The sequence below is a fragment of the Canis lupus genome, chromosome 24, assembly GCF_003254725.2.
Source record: "Canis lupus dingo isolate Sandy chromosome 24, ASM325472v2, whole genome shotgun sequence".
Taxonomy (NCBI): domain Eukaryota; kingdom Metazoa; phylum Chordata; class Mammalia; order Carnivora; family Canidae; genus Canis; species Canis lupus.
Window position 1 is genome coordinate 2,558,321 of NC_064266.1, and position 23,309 is coordinate 2,581,629.

Consider the following 23,309-nt stretch of genomic DNA (forward strand, 5'->3'; position numbering starts at 1 on the left):
GGCTATGTGTGCTCTATGTGCTGTTATCCCTCTGGGATCTGATTACCAGAGATAATAATGCTTTCCCTGAGCTTTATTGTTTACATAGAGAAAGCTGTAGATAAGTAGTAGCTTCAAAAGGGAGCAATTTTTATTCACATGACTTATATTTGGTGACTGCATCAGTAAAGCTATGATTAGAAGCAAGACAGGAAGACTTTGTAGGAGATATAGTTGGAAAGTGGTCCTAGGACACCTGAGTCCTCATCCCTATGGACTATGACACTTGCACTGCCTCCTAAAGAGTATATAGCTGACACACTTTCTTTGGCTGCCAGCACCTTCTCTTTCTTTTGGCCAAAGACAAGGGATTCACAGAGACCCCACTGGCATGATGCTGGAAGTGCTGGAGACTCAGGTGGCACAGCACTTTCCGTCTCCAGCTAATGTTCTTGCTTCAGTGTTCAATGTTCAATGTTCTTGCTTCTCAACAATAGACCTCCTTTCCAGATCCCATTTGCACAGGCCAGGTCATTGGTGAAGGAGTCTGAAGTTCCGCTACAAAGTGACATCTGTTCTTAGTCATCTGTGCTGTAGAGGCAGAGAGAACACACAGATGCCTCATATATTACAGTAAAAACATTAAGTTAAATGTAATTTAAAACTCTTTATTATAGTATATACAGAGGAGTACACAAATCAATACATTTTCAAAAACCAAATACACTAGTGTAACCAGCATCTGGATCAAGAGTCAGAATACTATCAGCCCCAAGAAGCTCCCCTGCTAGCCTCCTCCAGTAACTTCACCACCACCCCAACTTCTCACATCCAGGAGCAGTTTGTCAGCCTCAGAATGTTAATAAATGCAATACTTTATATGTGTACATTTTAAGTTTCACTTCTTTTATCCAGCGTCCTTTTTGGGAGATTCCTCCATATAGTTGCAGCTCAACCATTCTAGTGGCTGCACAGTGTTCCTCTGTAACCCTACTCCTAGTCGGTTCATCAATTCTGTTGGAGGGCATTTGGATGAATTTTAATTTGGCATAGTTATGAAGGATGCTGCTCTGACATGCATATCCACTGGAAATCTTCTTAGGAGTAAAATTGCTGGGTTTGCCTATGTCTGGCTTTAGTAGAGATTGCTGATTTTCCAAAGTAGTTTTAGAAATTGATACCAGCAATGGGTAATGGCTCTGGTTGCTCCAGATCTCATCAGCATTTTCATATATATATATATATATATAAATATATATATATTTATATATATATATACACACACACACATAGGCTCTGCAACAGAATTACTGTCAAAGAAGAAGGAAAGAGCAGGCTTGGGGTAAGAGTAGTTTGATTTTGGTTAATGTCCTGAACATTACTCCAAAATTCACGTATTGCTGTCCTGCCCCTAGCCCAGCAAGTGATGGTGGTAGTGTGACAGTAGTTATTTACAAGCTCCAGCCACCCCTCTCTCCTTGAACAGCACAGATGGTCCTGGGAAATCCTTCTAGAGGCAACTGAGAGATTAGCCAATGGCTATGCTTCTGCAAGAGTGAGCCCACCTCCTCCCCTCCCCACCTTTCCCTCCTACAGGACCAGTACAGAAGGCTGACAATGAAGCCAACTCTATGCCCGCTTCCCAATAACTCAGCATTACCACTGCCTACCCACCAGCCAGAGCCTGCTCTCCTGGTGTGCATAGCGCCCTGGCTTGCTTGCCAAGACAGAGCACAGCGAAGCTTCCACATAATCATTTCCAAACATTAAAATGGCCCCATTGTCATTACAGCAGGGAGATTGAATTCGCCTCATCAAAGCGGAGTGTGACAGGTGACTCAATAGGACAGTGCCAAGCGCAGAGGCAAGAAGATTAGCAGGGCACTGATATCATTATTTCCGCCTATCACAGATTCGGCAGGGAGGCAATTGTAATTTCTGGGCTTATTAGTCTACATTCGGAGGGAAAAACCGAGTGATAAAACTCACGGTGACAGCTAGGCATTTGTGCAGCAAGTGCTGTCACGGTGACACTTAGAAAATGCCAATGTGGCTACGTCCTCATAATCCTCACTAATAGAGGTTAAAGCCGGGCACAAAGGCACCCTTATCAGTCATCAGTCCACTAATAACATTTGCATTTTTAAGTTAAATATAGTAAGTAAAGGAGTAAGTAGTTCTTTGCAGTTGGGACAATTAATTTCACACTGGAATTAGAAAGCAAAGCCAAAAATTTCTAGCGGCTCCTATCTCTTCGATCGCTTGCAAGAATCCTCCAAGGGAAGAGATGAGTGAATGGTGTTAAGAACAATGTTCCCGGCAGTATCTATTGCCTGTGAAACCGTCGATAGGAGAACATCACTAAACTCCTGAAATTAGATTTCTGTCCCCCTCCAGTCAACAGACAATGCAGCTCAAGGACTTAAAACTAACAAATGCAGTGGAAAATATCTTCACATGCTTAACATATTCCTGTCTCCGCGCTCCCGATTTTGCCATCCGGATGTATATTAAATCACAGGAGAAAGCTCCAAAGAGCTGTGGAGGGTAAGGCCACGGAACTATTGGTGCCGGAGGTGGAGTGCTGCCTGTTAGCAGGACCACTTCCCAGAGAAGCCTTCCTAGCCCAGCTGATTTACATAAATCTCCTCTAATTAATACGTTTCTATATCAGCATTTTTCAGAGCATCGGCAATGAAAGAGAAAATTAAGAGATTCTTTTTAGAGATAATACCAGAACTATAGTTTCACAGTTAATATATATTCATGGCTAAATGATTGAAAAAAAATCATCTAGTTTAGGGAAAATATTGGAATTCTTTGTTGGAAAAATATTACAGGTGGCAAGCCGTTACTTTTTCCCATTTAAATAAATAAGGGACCAATTAAGAAGACTGTGTAATTCAATTCTTGAGTGAGTGCCACTGAATTCAATTTGTTTCAGGTCAATGAATATGACGCAAAGTTATTAACGAAAAGGTCAGGGGCTGCGTATAAAGCATACACACATGATACTACGGGGTAATTAGTACACATTTCCAGTATGCTGTTGTGCTGGCATATGGTGGAGAAAATCTTAACAGGATTAGATGTTAATAAATTTCAAGTCTGTTTTTCTTCCCCTACTCCTGCTGTAAAAAAAGCCTTAAACTGACTGTTGTCTCCTTTTCTATCTCGATTCTTTCCTTCATCTTGCACTGGAGATCACACATCCTGCCCTAGAGATCACACATTGTGCACCGGAGATTACACAAAGTTGGTTTAGAAAACCATACATATCATGAGCAGGGCTGAAACCTGCACTTTGAGGATCCCCACTGCACGAAGTGGTGTCTGAGTTAAGAAAATATAAGTGCTCCATCTGCTCTCATTCTGAGTTAAGGAATCCAATCTCCTAAATCCACCAAAAAAGGCAAGCAGGAGAATGGGGTGGGGGCACAGCTCTTGTTCTGTGCAGGAGGAAGGAGAACTTTGGGAGGGAAGGTTTGTGCCTGCTGGACTTTTAGAGCACTGTTCAAAAGTCTCTGGAAGTAGGACGGACAGGGACGTGCAGATCTCCCTGATGCCAGGCACACCATGCCTTCCATCCCACTGATGCTGGAAGCTGCCACTCAAGAGGCTAACTATGCTCCGTGGTGCTTCGGAAAACACAGTTTAGGCTTAGGAGACAAACATGGGCATGTTCTCACAAGTCCCTGATGCAGCCCAAACTCATCCCTGCTCAGCACTCCTGCAGGAGGGGGCGGTGGGCACACTGAAGACAGGGGACCTTCAGGACAATCTCGAGCTCTTCTTCCTAAAGGCACAGGTCACTTCTATAGGAAGAGGGGAGTAGAGAACCCCACTGCCCCAGAGGTTTAGTGTGGACTGAACTCACCCCTGCTCCCTGGCCCATCTCATTCCCCCTTCCCCCACACCCTGTACTTCCTGGTATCACCTCCCACACAAACTGCCTATGCTCTCTTTGTCTCAGGGTCCACTTCAGGGGTGGTGGTGGTAGGAAACTGAGACAAAGGCAACCAAGAGGTAGAGGGAAAGACAGAACAAGGGAGCGGCCAGTGCTTGCTATGCTGGAGAACGGCATGTTGTTCACTCAAACAGACAAACCCAAGGAAGCCTGTCCACTGAAGGTTCCAGGGGCAATGCAGTAACTGGCTTGAGAACCCCACCCCCGCCCCCAGGATATTTTCCTTTCCTGTCTCAGGCCCCCCTCCCCAAATGGTGATTCTTCTGGTGTTGCTTGCCAAGTGATTGCCTATTTGTACCTGAATTCCTGTCTCAGAATCTGCTTCTGCTTCTTGACAACTCCAGGCAGTGGTCAAGGCACAGTCTAGGATGTGGCCTCAAGGGCTGTCCTCTAGAATCATTCTGGGAGGTGATTTTTAAAGTAGCCATCTCAAAAAACAGCCCTGCTAAGAAGTATGAAATATTTACCAGCCTCTGTATGTGAATAATTAAAAACAAAGAGAAGACCAAAGGCAGCCCATTTCCCTCCCAGAGACTACATAGGGAAGCAAAGAATAACATGAACAGAAATTCACTTTGTCCTTTGACAAGCTGTTTATCTACAAGGCTACTCTAGATGCAAACAGGTAACCAGGCTACAAGGCTGACACACAGCCATAGTACCACTTTAGAAAAACGATTCGCTTTTCATGGTCTTAGAGAGAAAGCTAGCATCCACCGAGTGCTTTGTGCGAGCTTAATGTAATTTCCGGCTCTGATTATGTGATATATGCCCAACCTTCCATTGGATCAACAATGACATTCGTCCTCAGTTGAGGAAGGTAAACAGCTTCTCCCTGGATTAGGTGAGGACCTCCGTGGTAACATGGAGCTACAAGCTAACATGCTTGTAGACACCTCAAGTGGACACTTCCACTTGTAGACATTGGAAGCTGATAAACATTTTCCCATAAACTTATCTATGTAGAAGCAAAAAGGGAGAAGAGAGTGCTTGGCCCATCCTTCTCAAAACCTCTCAAAACATGTAGGGACATACATGACATTGAGCAAAGTAGTTAATGTCTCAGTTTTGCATCCATACAATGGGCATAAAAGACCTGTCAGGGCTATTGCATGCAAGATGCCCAGAACGTGGTAAGGGTCGTTACACTTAACGCTTTGAGAACTGATTCTTGAGACAAGAAAATTCTCTCCTCTTTAATAACTCAAGCAATACATATTAAAAAATTAGAAGTTACAGAGAAGGAGAAGCCCTCTCCTAATTCTATCTTGCGAAGATGGCTTCACATTTTGGTTTGTATCTTCTAGATTCCTAGCCCATTGAGCCATGTATATTTTAACAAATATGAGCTCATACAATAATACCACATAGAAACTGCATTTTTACATTAATAGATTTTAATTTTTACAGAAGTTTCAAGTGTATTGAAAAGTTAAGCAGGAAGTGCAGTTCCTCTCCGCCCCTGAAGTACAGTTCCCATATACCCCCTTTCTGTAACATTTCTTCTTCTTCTTTTAACATATTGCATTAGTGGTACATTTGTTACAATTAATGAATTAGTAACCAGCATTGATACTGTTCATTAAGTAAATTCCATAGTTTACGTTAGGGTTCAGTCTTTTAGTTGTATGTCCTTTGGGTTTTGACACATGCATAATGTCATGTATGGCCCACCACAGCATCACACAGAATAGTTTCTCTGCCCTCACAATACCCTGTGCTCCACCTATTCACCCCACTTTCCTTCCCCCAAACCACTGACGCCAACTGATTGTTTTGTTTTTTACTTTCTCTGTAAGTTTGGCTATTTCAGAATATCCTATCATTGGAATCATACAGCACGTAGGTTTGTCAGATTAACTCTTTTCACTTAGCAATATATGCATTTGCGTTTCTTCCATATCGTTTGTGGCTTGTTAGCTCATTAAAAAAATTCTGAATAATAGCCCATTGTCTGGATAAACCACAGTTTATACCTATCCATTCACCTAACAAAGGACTTCTTGATTGCTTCCAAGTTTGGGGAGTTCTCAGTAAACCCGCTATGAATATTTGTGCAGACTTTTGTGTGCACATAGTTTTCAACTCATTGGGTAATACCAAGGAGCATGATTGCTAGATCTATGGTGAGACTATGTTCAGTTTGTCAACAGGGCTGCATCATTCTGCATTCCATCAGCTGTAAATGAGAGTTCCTGTTGCTGCACATCCTTGCCAGCATTTGGTGCCGTCAGTTGGATCCAGTTTTGGATTTAGGTCAAACAGGTGTGTAGTGGTATCTCATTGTTTTAATTTGCAATTCCCTATTGACGTATGATGTTGAGCATCTTTTCAAATGCCTACTTGCCATCTGTATATCTTCTCTGGTGAGGTGTCTGTTCAGATCTTGACCATTTTTTAATTAGGTTGTTTTCTTATTGTTAGATTGTAAGGGTTCTTTGTGTGTTTTAGATGCAAACCCTTTATCAGATATATGTTCTGCAAATATTTTCTTCTGATGTGTGGCTCGTCTTTTCATTCTCCTAATACTATCTTTCACAGAGCAGATTTTTTAATTTTAATGAAATCCCATTTTTCAAGTTTTTCTTTCATGGATCATACATTTGTTGCTGGATCTAAAAAGTCATCACAAAAAAAAAATAAAAAAATAAAAAGTCATCTCTAAACTGGAGGTAACTTAGATTTTCTCCTTTGCAATCTTCTAGAGGTTTCATAGTTTTGCATTTTACACTTAGTGGATAATTCATTTTGAATTTTTTTTTTTTTTTGTGAAAGATGTAAGGTCTATGTCTAGATTCTTTTTTTTTTTTTTTTTTTGCGTGTAGGTGTCCAGTGGTTCCAGCACCATTTGTCAAAAAGACTCCCCTTTGTTCATTGGATTATATTTACATTTTTTATTAAAGATCGGTTGGCTATATTTTTGTGGGTCTATTTCTGGGCTATCTGTTCTATTTAATCAATTAATCTGTCTACTCTTTCACCAATACCACAATGTCTTGATTACTGTTAAGTGTTGAAATTGGGTTATCAGTTCTCCAACTTTGTTCTTCTCCCATTATTGTGTTAGCTATTCTGGGTCTTGCTTTTCTATATAATCTTTAGTATCAGTTTGTTGATATCCACAAAATAACTTGCTGGGATTTTAATTAGAATTGCATTAAATCTATAGATAGCAAACTCCTTTATATATGTCAACAAATTGTTAAAAATTTACCTTTTTATTATATAATTTCATACATCATGCATTTTTAGGATGCAATATTATGTCTTCATGTGTAGGGTGATCATATAATTTATCATCCAAACTGAGATACTTTAGAGGGTAAAAAAGAAGTGCTAATTCCAACTGCATAAAGGGAACAGGAATAACCAGAGGTGTCAGATTATTCTCATGGTTGTGCTTCTCTTATTTAACCCACTTCTTATTTTGGGGCATTTAAATGCAAACTTTATTTATTATTTTTGATTACAAACAATATGATACTGTCACAGAGCATATGTTTTATGAGGCTAAAGATCTATAAAAATGCAATTTTGCACACTTTTCTGATTATTTATTTAGGATTAACTACTAACTGTATAATTGCATGCACAATTTTTGAAAGGGCAGCTTAGTAAAATAAAATCTCATTGTATTTTAGGACAAATTAGCTCATACATACACAAAATAAGTCAATGAAGAAAAAGATCTTTTTTATTTTTGATCTTTTAAAATACCTCTTCTTTTTAGGTTTTTTTTTTTTTTTGAAACTCAAGTTTCACTTCAGAAACTTGAGTCCACAGAATATAAGCAGTATATTACCAGAGAGTTACAAGTAAACACAGATTATACATGCAAATTTCTTTTCACAAAGGTCACATGTGCAGGTATATGAATTAGAAGCATGCATCTAGATTATGGCCAGACTGTTTTTAAAATGCATAAATGTAAAATTACATCTTGAAATATGAAGAGATGGTCTACACACTTCAAAAACAAATGTTGCTTATACCAGATGTATGACAGCTACAGGATTCAAGTGACAAGCCATAAGATCTCAAAAAATTAATACTGCTCAAAGAGAATGGGAATATTTTTACATTTCACTGAAAATACATTGACTACTAGAATACGAAATTAACAGGAACTTAGGGGAAAAAATTACAAAAATCTAAAGCCAATTACTTAGTATTTCTTATTACCTAAACAACAGCATGACATTAAAAGAAAACTGCACCTCTTCTTTTGACTTATTATTCATATAATAGCTATTGGAACACTTAGAATTAAATTGTATTTTCTTGCTGTTTTTTTTTTAAATTTTATTTATTTACTCATAGAGACACACACACACACAGAGAGAGAGAGAGAGAGGCAGAGACACAGGCAGAGGGAGAAGCAGGCTCCATACAAGGAGCCTGACGTGGGATTCGATCCTGGGTCTCCAGGATCACGCCCTGGGCTGAAGGCGGCGCTAAACCGCTGAGCCACCCAGGCTGCCCTCTTGCTGTTGTTTTTAAAAAACAAGTTTACGTTCTTGTTTTTCTTATTTTAAAATTACAGTGGGGGCCCCTGGGAGGCTTAGTTGGTTAAGCTTCTGACTCTTGATTTCAGCTCAGGTCGTGATCTCAGGGGTCATGAGATTGGGCCCCGCCTGGGCCCCAAGCTGGGCATGGAGTCTGCTCAAGATTCCCTCTCTCCCTCTACCTGTGCCCCTCCCCACCAGTTCTACTTTCTCTCTCTCTCTCTCAAAATTAATTAATTAATTAATCAAATAAAATTACAATGAATTTGATTACACCAAAAGTAAAGTCAGAAGGGAGATACCATTTAAAGATATCATATCACTTTATCAAGATTACTTAAAAATGGCCAATTGTCATTTTAAAATTTGTAAAATAACACATATTTGAGAGCACCTGGGTAGCTCAGTCAGTTAAGCATCTGACTCTTGGTTTCGGCTCAGGTCATGATATCAGGGTTTTGAGATCAAGCCCTGCATCAGGCTCCAATACTCAGTGTGAAGTCTGCAGTCTACTTGGATTCTCTCTCTCGCCTTCTCCCTCCATCCCTCCAGCTCATGCTGTCTTTCTGTCTCTTTCAAATAAGTAAATAAAATCTTTAAAATAATACATATTTGAAGGTAAATAAAACCTTCTTTGAAATATTTTTAAGCAGGAACTTAAAAACTTGGGTTCTCTTTATTCCTTCTCTGTTTCAAATTCTTAATGTGGCTCATTTTTGTGTCAGTAGTTTGAAAGGTACATATATTTTATAGATGGTTTATATTTATTGTAAGCGTGGCAGAGGTAGCTGGCTGGTGACCAAAATCAATACTTGCTGCATCTAAGAGTTTGATGTAGTTGAAAAGTGGCTGCTTAGGAAGGTACATTTCCCAGTTTTCCTGACAAACAAATGCAGGCTTGTGATTGGGTGTCATCAATGGGCTAAGGCTGTTGAGAGATGAGGATGCTTCCACTATACTCTCCTACCATCAACTACATAGAAACACATGAAGATTTATGAGCTAGCAGAGCTACAGATGAAAGGAATCCAAAACCTTAAATTATGGTATGGAGTGGGGGGTGTGAGCCAATTGTCTTGTGAATCAGAAATAATTCTCTATTTGGATTTTCACCTTAATATATTTTTGGAGTGTGTTTTTTATAGTTTAGCTTACAGTACTACAGTAAGGAAACTCTCTTGGAAAATTAAAATTGGACATGGGAAATGCATGAATCCCTATAGCAGGATTCCTCATCAGCCACTGGTTTGCTGTTGTTGTGAGTATGAAGTCTCTGATTTTTAGGAAATCTCATTCATGTGCTGTTTGGAATTCATTCTTCTTCCATGTTACCTTGGGAAACTGCTCATTTCTATAGTATTGTTCCAATTATCATCACCCTTATGAATTCTTCTTTGAGCCCTCTATCCTTTTTCTCAGCATAATAATTCTAGTTAATAATTCCCTTTATTGTGCCACTTAATTCTATTTTTGTATCACAAGTGGTTTTTACATCTGTCTTTCCAACAGATGTGCTATGGATTGAATGGTTGTATTCCCCCCAAATTTATATGCTAAAACATGAATCCTCAATGTGATGGTATTTGGAGAAGGGGCCCTTGTGAGATAATGAGGTCATAGGGGTAGATCTCTCATGATGAGATTAATGCTCTTATAAGAAGAGACACAAGAGAGTTGCCTCTTTCCTCCATCTCTCTTTTTCTCTGTCTCCATCATGAGAAGAAGCCAGGAAGATGGCTGCCACCAAACCTGACCATGCTGGCATACTGATCTTGGACTTCAAGCCTCCAGAACTATAATAAATAAATACATGTTTGTTGTTTAAGCCACCCAGTCTATGGTATTTTTATTATAACAGCCCAAACTGAATTGAGACAAGATGCAAACAAATAACTGAGTTCCATCAATGCATTCATTTTTTCCCTTTTCTTTTCTTTCTTTCTCTTTCTTTCTTTCTTTCTTTCTTTCTTTCTTTCTTTCTTTCTTTCTTTCTTTCTTTCTTCTTTCTTTTTTTTTTTTTTTACCACTTGAATCTAGATGGTGCCTTGTCCATACTAGAGATGTAATAAAGTCTTGCAGAATGCATGAATGAGTGGTAACAGTAGTTGCTAAAGAAGTGTTGATCTTACAATAAACAGAAGACAAAGAGGATCATTCTGCAATACTGACTTGGAATTCTAAATATTCTTGATCCCCAGGGTTTCTATCTTGGGGATACTGAATTCTGATTTGGATCAAAAGCAACCTCAGCTGGCAAGATATTCAGGTGGGTATTACAGTGTGCCCAAGAGAGCTGTTTCTAAGCTTAGATGTGTAATAGTTCATGGAATGAAAAGCCCTGGGAACAAGGGGACTTGGCAGCGTGAGTAACTGGGCATTCCACTATGGCAGGCTCAGGCCTTGGCTAGAGAAGATTTCCACCTCTGTTTGGGAAATACACAATCACTGGCTCCTTGAACTGAGTGTCAGCTTAAGTCAAGGAGAAAATGCAGCTGTTAAAGCTACTAAATGTTAGTGTTCATTGGTTCCAGTCCTTTGGTAAGACAGAGTTATGGTTTGGCAACCTATGATCTCCTTTTTTCTGGAGACTTCTCACCATGCTTATATAGGGGTCCACCATGTTGTTCTGTGACTGGAACTCTTACTACAGTTGGTTGGTGTGAAGTAAGCCAATTAGAGTCTTTCTCTAGGAATTTTTGAGCTGAAATGTCTTTGTACTGGTGGCTAGGCTTTTTGATGTAATGTTTAGAAATTATTTAAGGCTGTATAGTTTTACCTTATGGATGAGAAAGACAAAAGTAGATCCATATAGAGAGAAGAATGGTGCAGATGTTCAGAGAAGGACACAACCAAGAGATGGAGAGAGAGTCTACCTGGGGATTAAGTGTGTTCCAGGATCTGGTTATTCCTGAGGCCAGATATATTCCTCTCATAGCTCTAGATAACTGCCCTTGTTTCTTTAAAATAACCCAAGACTTTCATGATCTGGTTCCCTTTGAATTTAAGCCAATTCCAGTTGGACTTCTGTCACTTCTCAACAAATAGGCTACAAATTCTAAACATGAGGGAAATGATGCTGAGGAAGAAGAATGTATTTCATTGTGTGATGCTGGATGTACATTCCATCTTGAGAAAGAAAAGAGTATTCTCTAAGTTACAGGAGTGTTTATGAAACTTTGGCTCATATTATTAATGGCATTTTCAAAAGGGCTTTACATAAAAAATTCATTCAGAGAAATTCTATTTCTCTTGTATTTCTTTGATTATCAAGGGGAAACTGGGCTGACAGGTAGACTTTGATCTCCTTTCTGGCTGCCAGTACCCCATTGTCATTCCATAGACCCAGGCTCCTAATAGATGGGGTGGACAGATGACATAGTGTACACCTTTGTGGGGGTCACCAAGAAGCGAGAGAGCCAATCAACACACACTTCTTTCGCCTCCTGAAGCTGAGAGGCCCAAACCAAAGAGTGATTATAATTCTCTCCAGAATCAATTAAAAGAAAACTATTTTCATTGTACTTAGGCCCCAAATGGGAAATTGGGAAATTTCTGAGGTAGAGCCAAATGGATTTTCACATAAGCTTTGGAATTTATTCATGATGCAAGGAGAATTCTTATCAGCTAAAAGAAAATAGGCACAGCTCTCCTTAAAATAAAGTGAAATTATGGACACAGGATTACAGCTGCCCCACACTGCCAAAAATGCTGTTTGTAGAACCCAAATCCTTTAGACACTCTTCCAAATCCAAGTAGTACGTTTTGCTTTTGCTATTTGTGTTGGCCCTATTAGCCCATGCTCTCTACTTCCTACCACATATAGTAACTGTGCATCAGGAAAAGCCATGATGTTTAAGAGATTCTCAAGGAATTTCTTGCTCTGTGGTAGGCATCCTCCAAGGCAAATGCCAGAAAATCACATAAAAATACAACATCATTATGGTCTCTTATAGGACCACTGCAGATGGGTAAACTGAACTTAATTAAAAATAAAACACCTTAGTGGCTTAGCCAATGAGTAGTAATGGAATATGAAGACATAGAGTGTATGTAGGAGCCTTTTTTGTGTCCTGTTTGATATGCCCTAAGCTTGGCTCTAATTTCAGCTTTGGTAGGTATCTCCTAAGCCATTTTTGTGTCCATTTCAAGGACCCATCACAAAGCTTTTTCTGTAGGTTTGTTGGAGCCATGCTCAATAGCAGGTGCCCCTAAGTAAGCTGAAGCCAATGTTCAGGAGTAACCTTCAATCAATCGCTGATAAGAGTTAAAAGATAAAATTCTCAAGTTGTTGTTTTTTGAAGGAACAATATAGCAGGGCATTCTTTGTGATTTCCCAGCAGAGCCTCAGTTCCCACAGCAGCAATAATATTAAAGCAATTGATTTTCTTTTATAAGACTCTCCTGATTTCCTCCTTCGAATTAGCACCCAAGTCCCTAATTCAGGTTCTGCTTTTGCAGAATCCAAACTAAGGCAGTATATAACTCTGTCTCCTTGTTTTCATTTCATCTTAGACTAAATTCTTGCTCCTTGGTAAAATCCAGTTGCCCCAAAGCAACACTTTCTTTATTATACGCAGGTGCTTATTATTCTTTTATCTCAGAGTATCAAGTGGAACTATTCCATACTCATAAATATCTCAAATTTCAACTGACTAAGATTGTACCATGTGAATATTTGAGTGCCACATGAACTGTGAAGCATAAAGCAAGGAGATAACCCATTGTTAATATTAATAGAAACGTCTACTTATTTATAGAGAATCTGCTTTGTGTCATGCCTTCTGTTCTCTATATTGACTTGGAATGTCCCTGCAAGGTAGGCATTAATAATCCACTTTACAGATGATATTGAGCCTTACCAAGGAGGCATCCAACCCAGATATGAAGTTCATGTTTTTTATGTGGGTCTGGAATTTTTGAGTTTCCTCCATGTTCTAAGATTTTTTTCTGTGTCCTATTTGGTTTTCAGTCAATTTAGCCAACCATTGGACATGTGCCATAGTCCTTGTGCACTAAAGAAAAGGAAATATGCAGGCCTTTAGAGAGCTATTTGATATAGATGTGAACTGACAGGGACAGCAGAATTAGATCCTATTAGAGTGACCTTCTATTTGAGTGGGCTTTATGCAGATCAGGTGACAAATTAAATTCTGGTCCAAGTCCATCTCACAGTGTTTCCAGTGGATCCTCACAACCACCTTAAGGTTATTTTTTCAGTACCCATATGCATAGTCAGGATGGAGGTCCTTAACACCTGGAAGAATCCTTACATTGACTCTCTTTTTTGAAGATTAAGAAATAATTTGGAAGGAATATCCAAGTGGAAGCCTTTGAAACCATTCCTCCTCTGACCTGGCCAAGATAGAATCATGACACATCCCACGAAGAATTGCATCACTCTCAAAGAGACTTTAAGAATGCAAGGGTGGTGGTCCCCATTATATGCTCATCTAATTCACTGTATGGCCTCTGCAAAAGCCAAATGGATCGTGGCAGATGACAGAAAATTACCATAAACTTTACCAGATGATAGCTCTAATCATAGTGGCAATGCTGACTGTGGTCTCTTAATGGAACAGATAAATGTAGGTTTTCATACTTGGTATGCATCTTTTGCACTCCTGAATGTGTTAGTTTCAAGCTCCACCAGGAAGAAGCTTCAAAGGCAGTTCACTTTTACATGGAAAGTATAGCAGTACACATTTCCTTGAGTTCATTTTATTAACTTATTTTAACTGGAGTTTGATAAATTCTTTTTTTTTTTAAAAAAAGATTTTATTTATTTATTCATGAGAGACACAGAGAGAGAGAGAGAGACGCAGAGACACAGGCAGAGGGAGAAGCAGGCTCCATGCAGGGAGCCCGATGTGGGACTCGATCCTGGGACTCCAGGATCATATCCTGGGCTGAAGGCAGGCGCTAAACCACTGAGCCACCCAGGGATCCCCAATAAATGTTTTTTTGATTGAATGAATAGAAACATTGAATCCAGAAAGTATCCAAATTTCTGGAACTCAGGTCACTGGCTCTGTTCTTATCCTCAGAATCTATTTGCTGATTCATCAACTCAGCCCAAGAAAAAGAAAGGATTTCTCTCCAATGTCCTTTCATTAGGACTAATTATAGTATGGGACATTTTCTTTCCATTTTCTGTTTTGACATAATTTCGGACTTAGAGAAAGGTTTTAAGAATAGTATAAAGAATCAGGTGATTCCCTGGGTGGCTCAGTGGTTTAGCGCCTGCCTTCCACCCAGGGCGTGATCCTGGAGTCCCGGGATCGAGTCCCGTGTCGGGCTCCCAGTGTGGAGCCTGCTTCTCCCTCTGCCTGTGTCTCTGCCTCTCTCTCTCTCTCTCTCTCTCTCTCTCTATGTCTATCATGAATAAATGAATAAAATCTTTAAAAAAAGGAATAGTATAAAGAATTAAAACTATAGTGAGTTACCAGTTTAGAATTCCTAGGATGGCTGAAATAGCAAGTGTTAGCAAGAACGTGGACAAATTGGAGTCCTCATACACTGTGGGAATGTGAGATGGTGCAACCACTCTGGAAAACTGTATGACAGTTCTTCAAAGTTTAAGCAGAGTTAGCATATGATTCAGAAATTCCATTCCTGCGTATACCTCTAGGAGAAATGAAAATTGTCCACACAAAAACTTGCACATGAATGTTCATGGCGGCATTATTCAGAATAGCTACAAACCAGAAACAATCTAAATGCACATCAATGAATGCCTAAACAAAATGTGATGTATCCTTGCAAGGGAATATTATTTGGAAGTAAAAAGAAATGAAGTACTGATACACGCTACAAACTTTGAAAACATCGTGCCAAGTGAGAGAAGCCAGTCACAAAGGACTATATATTGTCCATTTATATTAAATATCCAGAAGAGGCAAACCTGTAGAGACAAAGAATAGATGTGTCTTTTGTGATATTGACAGTTTTGGAAGATACAAGTCAGCCATTTTGTAGAAACTCTCTCAATTTGAGGTTGTATGATGTTTCCTCTTGATTATATTGAGAGGAAGAATTTCAGGCAGGAAGACCCCAGAAGAGCTGTTGTACACTTTTCTTTTTTTTTTTTTTTTTTTTTTTTATTGGTGTTCAATTTACTAACATACAGAATAACACCCAGTGCCCGTCACCCATTCACTCCCACCCCCCGCCCTCCTCCCCTTCTACCACCCCTAGTTCGTTTCCCAGAGTTAGCAGTCTTTACGTTCTGTCTCCCTTTCTGATATTTCCCACCCATTTCTTCTCCCTTCCCTTATTTTCCCTTTCACTATTATTTATATTCCCCAAATGAATGAGAACATATAATGTTTGTCCTTCTCCGACTGACTTACTTCACTCAGCATAATACCCTCCAGTTCCATCCACGTTGAAGCAAATGGTGGGTATTTGTCATTTCTAATAGCTGAGTAATATTCCATTGTATACATAAACCACATCTTCTTTATCCATTCATCTTTCGTTGGACACCGAGGCTCCTTCCACAGTTTGGCTATAGTGGCCATTGCTGCTAGAAACATCGGGGTGCAGGTGTCCCGGCGTTTCATTGCATTTGTATCTTTGGGGTAAATCCCCAACAGTGCAATTGCTGGGTCGTAGGGCAGGTATATTTTTAACTGTTTGAGGAACCTCCACACAGTTTTCCAGAGTGGCTGCACCAGTTCACATTCCCACCAACAGTGTAAGAGGGTTCCCTTTTCTCCGCATCCTCTCCAACATTTGTTGTTTCCTGCCTTGTTAATTTTCCCCATTCTCACTGGTGTGAGGTGGTATCTCATTGTAGTTTTGATTTGTATTTCCCTGATGGCAAGTGATGCAGAGCATTTTCTCATATGCATGTTGGCCATGTCTATGTCTTCCTCTGTGAGATTTCTGTTCATGTCTTTTGCCCATTTCATGATTGGATTGTTTGTTTCTTTGGTGTTGAGTTTAATAAGTTCTTTATAGATCTTGGAAACTAGCCCTTTATCTGATATGTCATTTGCAAATATCTTCTCCCATTCTGTAGGTTGTCTTTGAGTTTTGTTGATGTTGTACACTTTTCATTGCATCCTATAAAGAGGTGCACTATGTCAAATCCAATTACTGGTTGTGTTAATTCTGATCACTTGGTTAAAGAATTTTGCCTACCAGGCTTCTTCACTGTGAATTTACCACTTCCTTTGTAGTGAATAAGAGGCTTCTCATGAGGGGCAATCCTGAGGCTCAGGACAGAACATTTGGCTCATGGAAGTTATGCAACCACCAAGTCCAATCAGAAGGGAGGAAAGTTCATCTGTCAGAAACTCTTGTATACCTCGGCCTTCCAAGAAGAAGGGCCAATTGGCTCTGCACCAACATTAACTCTGTAGTTGAGTGGAATAAACACAGCAAAAGTCTGCCTCTCTTCAGATGAGGGCTGGGACACAAGGACTGAAAAACTGGGAAAGCTTTCTGCCTCCTTTGCAGCTAAACACACAGCTAAACACACACAAGACTTACCCCCCATTCTTCTCACCTCCAGGGATTCCTTACCCTTTTAGGAAACAGCACAAACACTGATGCTCACTCACAGCAGGGACCTCAAGTTTGACTACAGTAGAGTAAAACTATTGTCACCACAATTAAACACTTCTCTTCTAGACTGACAATTATTTGAGGCTTGGGTGGCCACTTTGGCTTTGTAGCTTTTCACTTTTCCCTACTTTTTTCCTAGCAAAGTCCAACACTTCCCTCAGCTCCTGGCTTAAACGTCATTTTCTCAAGGAAGGCTTTCTGGACACCAGTGCCTGCTCCGGATTAGCTCTACCTGCCCCATCATCTCTTCTCTTCACTGTTCCTTTCCTGCTGGAACCCCAACGGCAATGAACTGGCTTTCAGTGTGATTATTTAGTGGGTGGCAAACTCATTTCCTAGATACAACATGCCAATGTGAACACCATCCTGATCCTTGCAGCAGCCCTAGTGCCTGCAAGTCAATATTTGCAGATGGACAAAGGAATGAATAAATGAGTGGTCGACAAGCACTTAGCCTTTCTTCCCAAGATCTAGTGCATATTGTGGTAGGTTGATGATGGCCCCCTAGAGAGGCCTGAGTCCTGACACTCAGAACCCGTGAATGTTACTTTAGATGGCAAAAGGAACTTTTCAGATAGCATCAAGTTAAGGATCTTGAGATGGGGAGATTATTCTGGATTCGCTTGGTGGGCCCAATGTATTCACTAGGATCGTTATAAGAGGGAGAGAAGGGGTTTCACACAGAAGCAGAACTTGGAGTGAGGCATCTATGAGTCAATGAATGCCATAGCCTCTAAAATATGAAAGAGGCAAGTAATGGATTCTCCCCTGGAACTTGCAGAAGAAACAAAGCCAGCTGATCCCGTGGCTCCAGTCCTACAAGACTCATTTCAGACATTGGACCTCCAGAACTATAAAAGAAGAAATTCATATTACACAGCCATGCAACTGGCACTGAGATGATGCCAATATTAATGACCCTCATTGTCTCTCTGGGAAGCTCTTATAGGAGGTCAAAAATTTATTTGGCATGGTGATGGCACAATACATAATGAAAGAAAGAATGAACCCAGTAGATTCGGTAGAAAGAGAAAATAATCTATGTGTGAGTAATATAGAATTCAAAGAAATATTTTTTTAAAAGAATTTGTCTCTGCTTTCTTCACTCTGCTATTCATAGGGAAGGCACATCTAATTTGCTGAAAGATAATATCAGGAATTCATAGCAGTAGGTTTGTCACCATTCCCACACCAGTATAGCGATCCTGCGATATAGAGATACAAAGACTTCCCAGGATGCTATCTGATCCAGCTAGAAAGAAAAAAGCCCATTAACTTTGTGCAATAGGCTGGCTATAGAAGAGATTGTGGCTCTGTGTCTGTCTAAGGTCCAATCCAGTGTGTGTTGTACTCTGTGATTGATCCATTTGCAATCTTCTTGGAATGAATTGAGAACCACAGCTCATCTCGGACAACTGGGGAGGAGGGCCGGGGGAGGTTGCTTTTCAGCTGCACAAGGGAAAGGAAGTCAGTTCACAGGCATTGTCTGTGGTTCAGATAAGTTGCAGAGGCCTGACTCCTAGGCAGTGATTTCACTGACTCAGGACTCAAGTGTCACTGTGGTCTGAGAGGCCTAAAAAGGAGGCTGGGATAATAGAAATTTCTGTTCCTCCTTCCGTGAAAAGATGCTGTGAGGACTGAGTGGATTGTGTTATTGGAAACACTTGGTCAATGGGATCATAAGCAACTGATTATGCACCATTTCTACTCCAATTTCTACTCCAATGGTCGTGGACTCGGGCTTTTCAGGATGGAGGAGAAAGATCAGTCACTGACAGGAGAGAAGGTGTCCAGGGAAGGGGACTCTGGTTGGTGCTTAGGCAAACTGAGTGCCTGGGGTGAAATATTTAAGGAGACACTGGTTCTCTGGTCAGGCCTGGACCCTGGGGCCTGGTGGTAATTAGGAATATGGAGTCAGACTACTTAGGTTCAAGGCCTGGTTCTAGCACCACTGGCTGAGTGACCCTGGGCAAGCTATTCTTGGGGCCTTAGCTACTTATCTGGAAAATGGGCCTCATGGGAGAAGTCATCTCTGGGGCATGGGGGAATTCAAATGTCAGATGCTTAGAATCTCATCTTGTACGTAATGAGTGCTCAAATATTGTTAGCTACAGTGATTTTGATTACTGTTACCTTTAAACCAACAATAGGCAACAAGAACAGGAGGAAGGCCTTGTCCCCACAGGCTTGGAACCAGCTGAGCTTCCTGGAAAACCAGAAGACAATGTGCCAGGAACCTGGGTGGGAAAGGATGCCCCACTTCAGTCACAAATGCCTTGCAATTTGCTGGGGTCTACTTCCTCCTGAGTTCTCCCTGGCTTTGCAGACCAGTGTTCTTAGACCTTTAAAATGCATTTATTCTCCAGACAGTGCTCTTGGCCTTTGAGATGTCATTACCCTGTGTGTGGCAGCTATAGTGTCTACACAATGGGAGGGGCGATCAAGAGTGCACAGATAAACTAGAGCTGCCATCCCCACATGCTCAACAAGTCCAATTAGGGCCAATAGATAAATATTGACACATTAGACTATTTCCTCATTTATTTTCTGTTGATTGTCTGGGCAATCTGATGGGGCAAAATTCCACTTTTCTGATAACTGATTCTTGGCTAATAAAAACAAAGTAAAGGCTTCTGTCCACAGTGGGTTGGGCAGGCCAATTGTGTACAAGCAGTAATCGGATTAAATGGACTCCTAACTCTATTTGCAGCCACCACAGCCCCTTGAACACTTCCCACAACTGAAGGCTACCCATCATGGTGGTTTTCTGGCCTTTGAAATCAAATGGACAAGAAGCAGGGGGAGGCAGCCAGTTCTGTCTCCACACAAAGTGCAGGGATGAAGAAAAATACACGCCTACCCTTTGCAATTAAGTAGACAAGCAGAGAGAGGGGTTCTGGCCAATGAGGAGAAACCCATTTTCATTCTTATAAATATATATATGTCTTTTCCTAATTTTCTTTCAAAAAAAAAAAAAAAAGCCAGCAAAGAAGGAGAATAGCTAAAGTGTAAACCTGCACTGTACATCCATGAGAAAACTAGAAGTCTTGCAAGAGTCGTTTCTATCCAGCATTCTGGGGGGCAATGCATCTTCCTGATTTTGCCAATTTATCTAGAAAATATTACAATTTAATCTGTGTTAATAAAAGACCAACAGAGTAACAACGCCTGGGGTTTTATGTGTCTGGCTGGCTTCTATTAGCATTTAAATCTGCATCCATTACATTAGTCCCTTAAAATAAACACAAACATTTATGCGAGCGACAATTCTAGTTAGCCTTAGTCAGTCTTAAATAATGTCACTCAACTCGGCATTTGGACCGAAGCCTGTGAATCATGAGGTGTATTTTTGCCTACAGTCTGATAATTTTCAAAGCTATTGGCAACCTGGGAATTTCCCTTCCTTATCACCAGGGCTCAGCTAACTTCACTAAGACTAATCAGGCCGGGAATCATTCATTCAAGGATTGCATGATCATGTTTTTCTTTAGCTGTGACAGCTGCCTCAGCCACATTAGCAATGCAGATTAGCCAGCCTAATAGGTTAATGCAGAACACGCGAAAATTAGGTTTAATCCCCAGTGAAATAATCTAACATTTTCACATTTCTTGATGTTGGGATAGAGACATTGCTGGTGACTCAATTAGGTGTAATGTAGATCAAAGCAAATTTACCTTCTGGCTGAACCTCCCCAATAGTTTAGACAGAAGACTATAGCAAGGGACCTTTACTAATTGGTGAATAGCTGTAGGGAAAATCACATTAGGAGCTCTAGGAAAAATTGCAATAGGAGATGTGAGCAGAACTCTTTGGGCCTAGGACAGACAATCGATATATTTTGCAAACATCCGCATCTCTCACTTGGTCATGCCTCCAAACGATGTTGCAGCTCTGCAGATGAAAACACCTCGTACCAACACAGTCAGCCTTTGGGCATCGCTGCTATAAATGGGAATGCTCTCGCTCTCGATCTCTCTTAATCTGCACCTTTTTCGTGTCCTGTCCAGGAGTATCACAATTGTATTCTCAATGGGCCTGCATTGTGAGGGGAACAGAAAAAGAACAAGAGGGTGTCTAATGTTTTCATTCTGGTGAACAGCATATCAAACACCCATCTCTTTCAATCATAAAGGGAAGGAAACAAAAAATTACATGCCCTCAGTTGCCAAATTATTTTTTTGCCTTGACATCTTAATTCTTAATCCTTGTGTGTGGTCAAATCAGTCTTCTATAGGCAACCAATCAAGCAATTATTTCTAAATTATATTTGCCCAACTCACATTGATTGGCCATTCTTTTCTTATTGGGTTAGCTCATTAATTCCGAGCAGCTTGCTTATTATGCCTTCCACATCATTTTCCTTCCGAGCCTATCTGCTCCAACCAGCCTGCTGATGTTTCAAGATGCCATGCAGGGGGGAAAAAAAAACCCGACCAGTGATCTACGCATTGTCTCCTCTAGCAATTACAATTCACATTGCTGATTAACTTTGATGTGAAAACTAATGAGATAAGACAAGTTATCAAGGCGGACCTGATCGTCATTCCATTTATACAGCATTTGCCATCGGTGAATGACAAAAAAACTAATGAAGACATATCTGACAGCAGGCTGAGCAGAGACAGATTTCGGTGCCCCATCAGTAAGAGTTGAGCTCCGTTCTCATGGTCTATCTGAGACATGTCGGAATTAGCTTTAATAATGGAAACACTTCATCTAAATGGACACATGTTTACATTAAAATAACTACATGATAAATAGATGGCGGAGATTTTATGCCTTCTTGAGTCTAAACAACAAAGTAAAAATGTGTTCTAGTATTCACTAAATCATTCGGAGGAAAATTCAATTTAAGCTATTATACTTATCACTGAGCGAGCGTCCCCAGTTTATAGGTAACAAATGTTGGTTTTCGGAGGGCGGGTGTAGAAATGTGATCTGGGCAGAACAGGAATGATTTACTTTGTTAAGATGGTAATGGGCAGATAAACAGAAGCACAATATTGGTAAAGCTACTGAACAGTAATAGCTTTGTGGTGTAGAGATCCACTGGAATGACATTTCCAGCTGTACATTTTCGTAAAGTTCTGTTCATTTTCGGAAGTGAAACACTGGGGGTCTCTGCTTTCTGCTCACGTGTAAATACAGTACCACTGCTCTCTCTGTGTACCATGCATTATGTTTAGAAGAGTAAATTCAAAGCATTTCTCTGGATATGCTCATATGTGGGTTTCTTTTCCCCTAATAAATTAACAAGGAAAAGCATATATTGTGTGGGAAATGTAAATTTTCTGTGGACGTAATCTTGGGGGCTGAGCATTTAATAATTAAGAAAAAACACACATTTTATTAAATTGGATTTAAAAAGTGGTTACATGCGAGCTTCAATAAAATTCATAAGTATTCCTACAGTTAAAAGGATTCCAATGCATTTTTTGGTCTCTGCATTATCTCTGTTACCTTAGCCTTGTATGAAAGGAAGTAAAACGCAGATTGTCTTTAGAGATAACACAGCCTTCCAAATAAGGCATTTTGCTACTTTGATAAATCATTACGGAAATCGTAAGAAAAGGGGAAATGTTCATTTTCCTAGAAAAAGCTTTCTTCTCTCTAACATATGCAAGTGTATTGTCTTTCATACATAAACATCATGGAATAATATTATACTCAAATAGCATGGGATAAGCCAGAATGAAAAAAGCGGAGGTGGGGGGATAAATTGTGGCATATTGAAGCATATCTTAAATATCATCCCTTTTTTAGATGGGTGGTAGTTCTGTTTTATTTAGCCAAATACGATTTGAAACATTCTAAGGCAGCTGTCTCCAAATATAATTTCTAGTTACCTTTTTTGGACTAAAAAAAAAAGAAGAAATACATTAATAGAATCAGCATCTGTGATCAATATTTCTCCCCCTCTCACTGTACTCACCCCCCAGCCATCACAAACAACAGCAGGAAAGCAAAAAATGAATACAAACCTACTTTTCTGGAGGGGCTGTATTTAAAAAAATCTACTGCATGTGATGAAAGTTAATCGCAAGTACTGTTTTAAGGATGAAGAAACAAATTAGTACTCCAGCGAGGGATTAAGTTTAAAAGCTCTTCTCAGAACCGAAGATAAATCCTATATATTAGAAGACACTATAAAAGTACTTGCGTAAGAGCTAGAGGCACAAGTGGAAAGTTGACCCCCAGGATGGTTTGATGATGGTGTGCTAAGTTTATAAAATTCTCCCTCAATAAAAGGAGCCTGTAAGTACAGTGCCCACTAAACACTGAAGCA

General features: G+C 40.1%; 1 long non-coding RNA gene across 2 annotated transcripts in view; it reads right to left on the reverse strand.

Moving 5' to 3' along the window:
• LOC125753545 (uncharacterized) overlaps positions 1-23,309 on the reverse strand; it is a 36,680-nt gene that overhangs the window by 10,079 nt on the left and 3,292 nt on the right. The window contains exons 2-3 of one of the 2 annotated variants that reach the window (XR_007405630.1): positions 20,885-21,058; positions 15,523-19,259 (exon numbers count right to left, since the gene is read on the reverse strand). The exons of the other annotated variant lie outside the window; for it this stretch is intronic. This is a non-coding gene — a long non-coding RNA (uncharacterized LOC125753545). Of the gene's footprint in view, positions 1-15,522; positions 19,260-20,884; positions 21,059-23,309 lie in introns of those variants that run through there. 2 annotated transcript variants of the gene reach the window in all.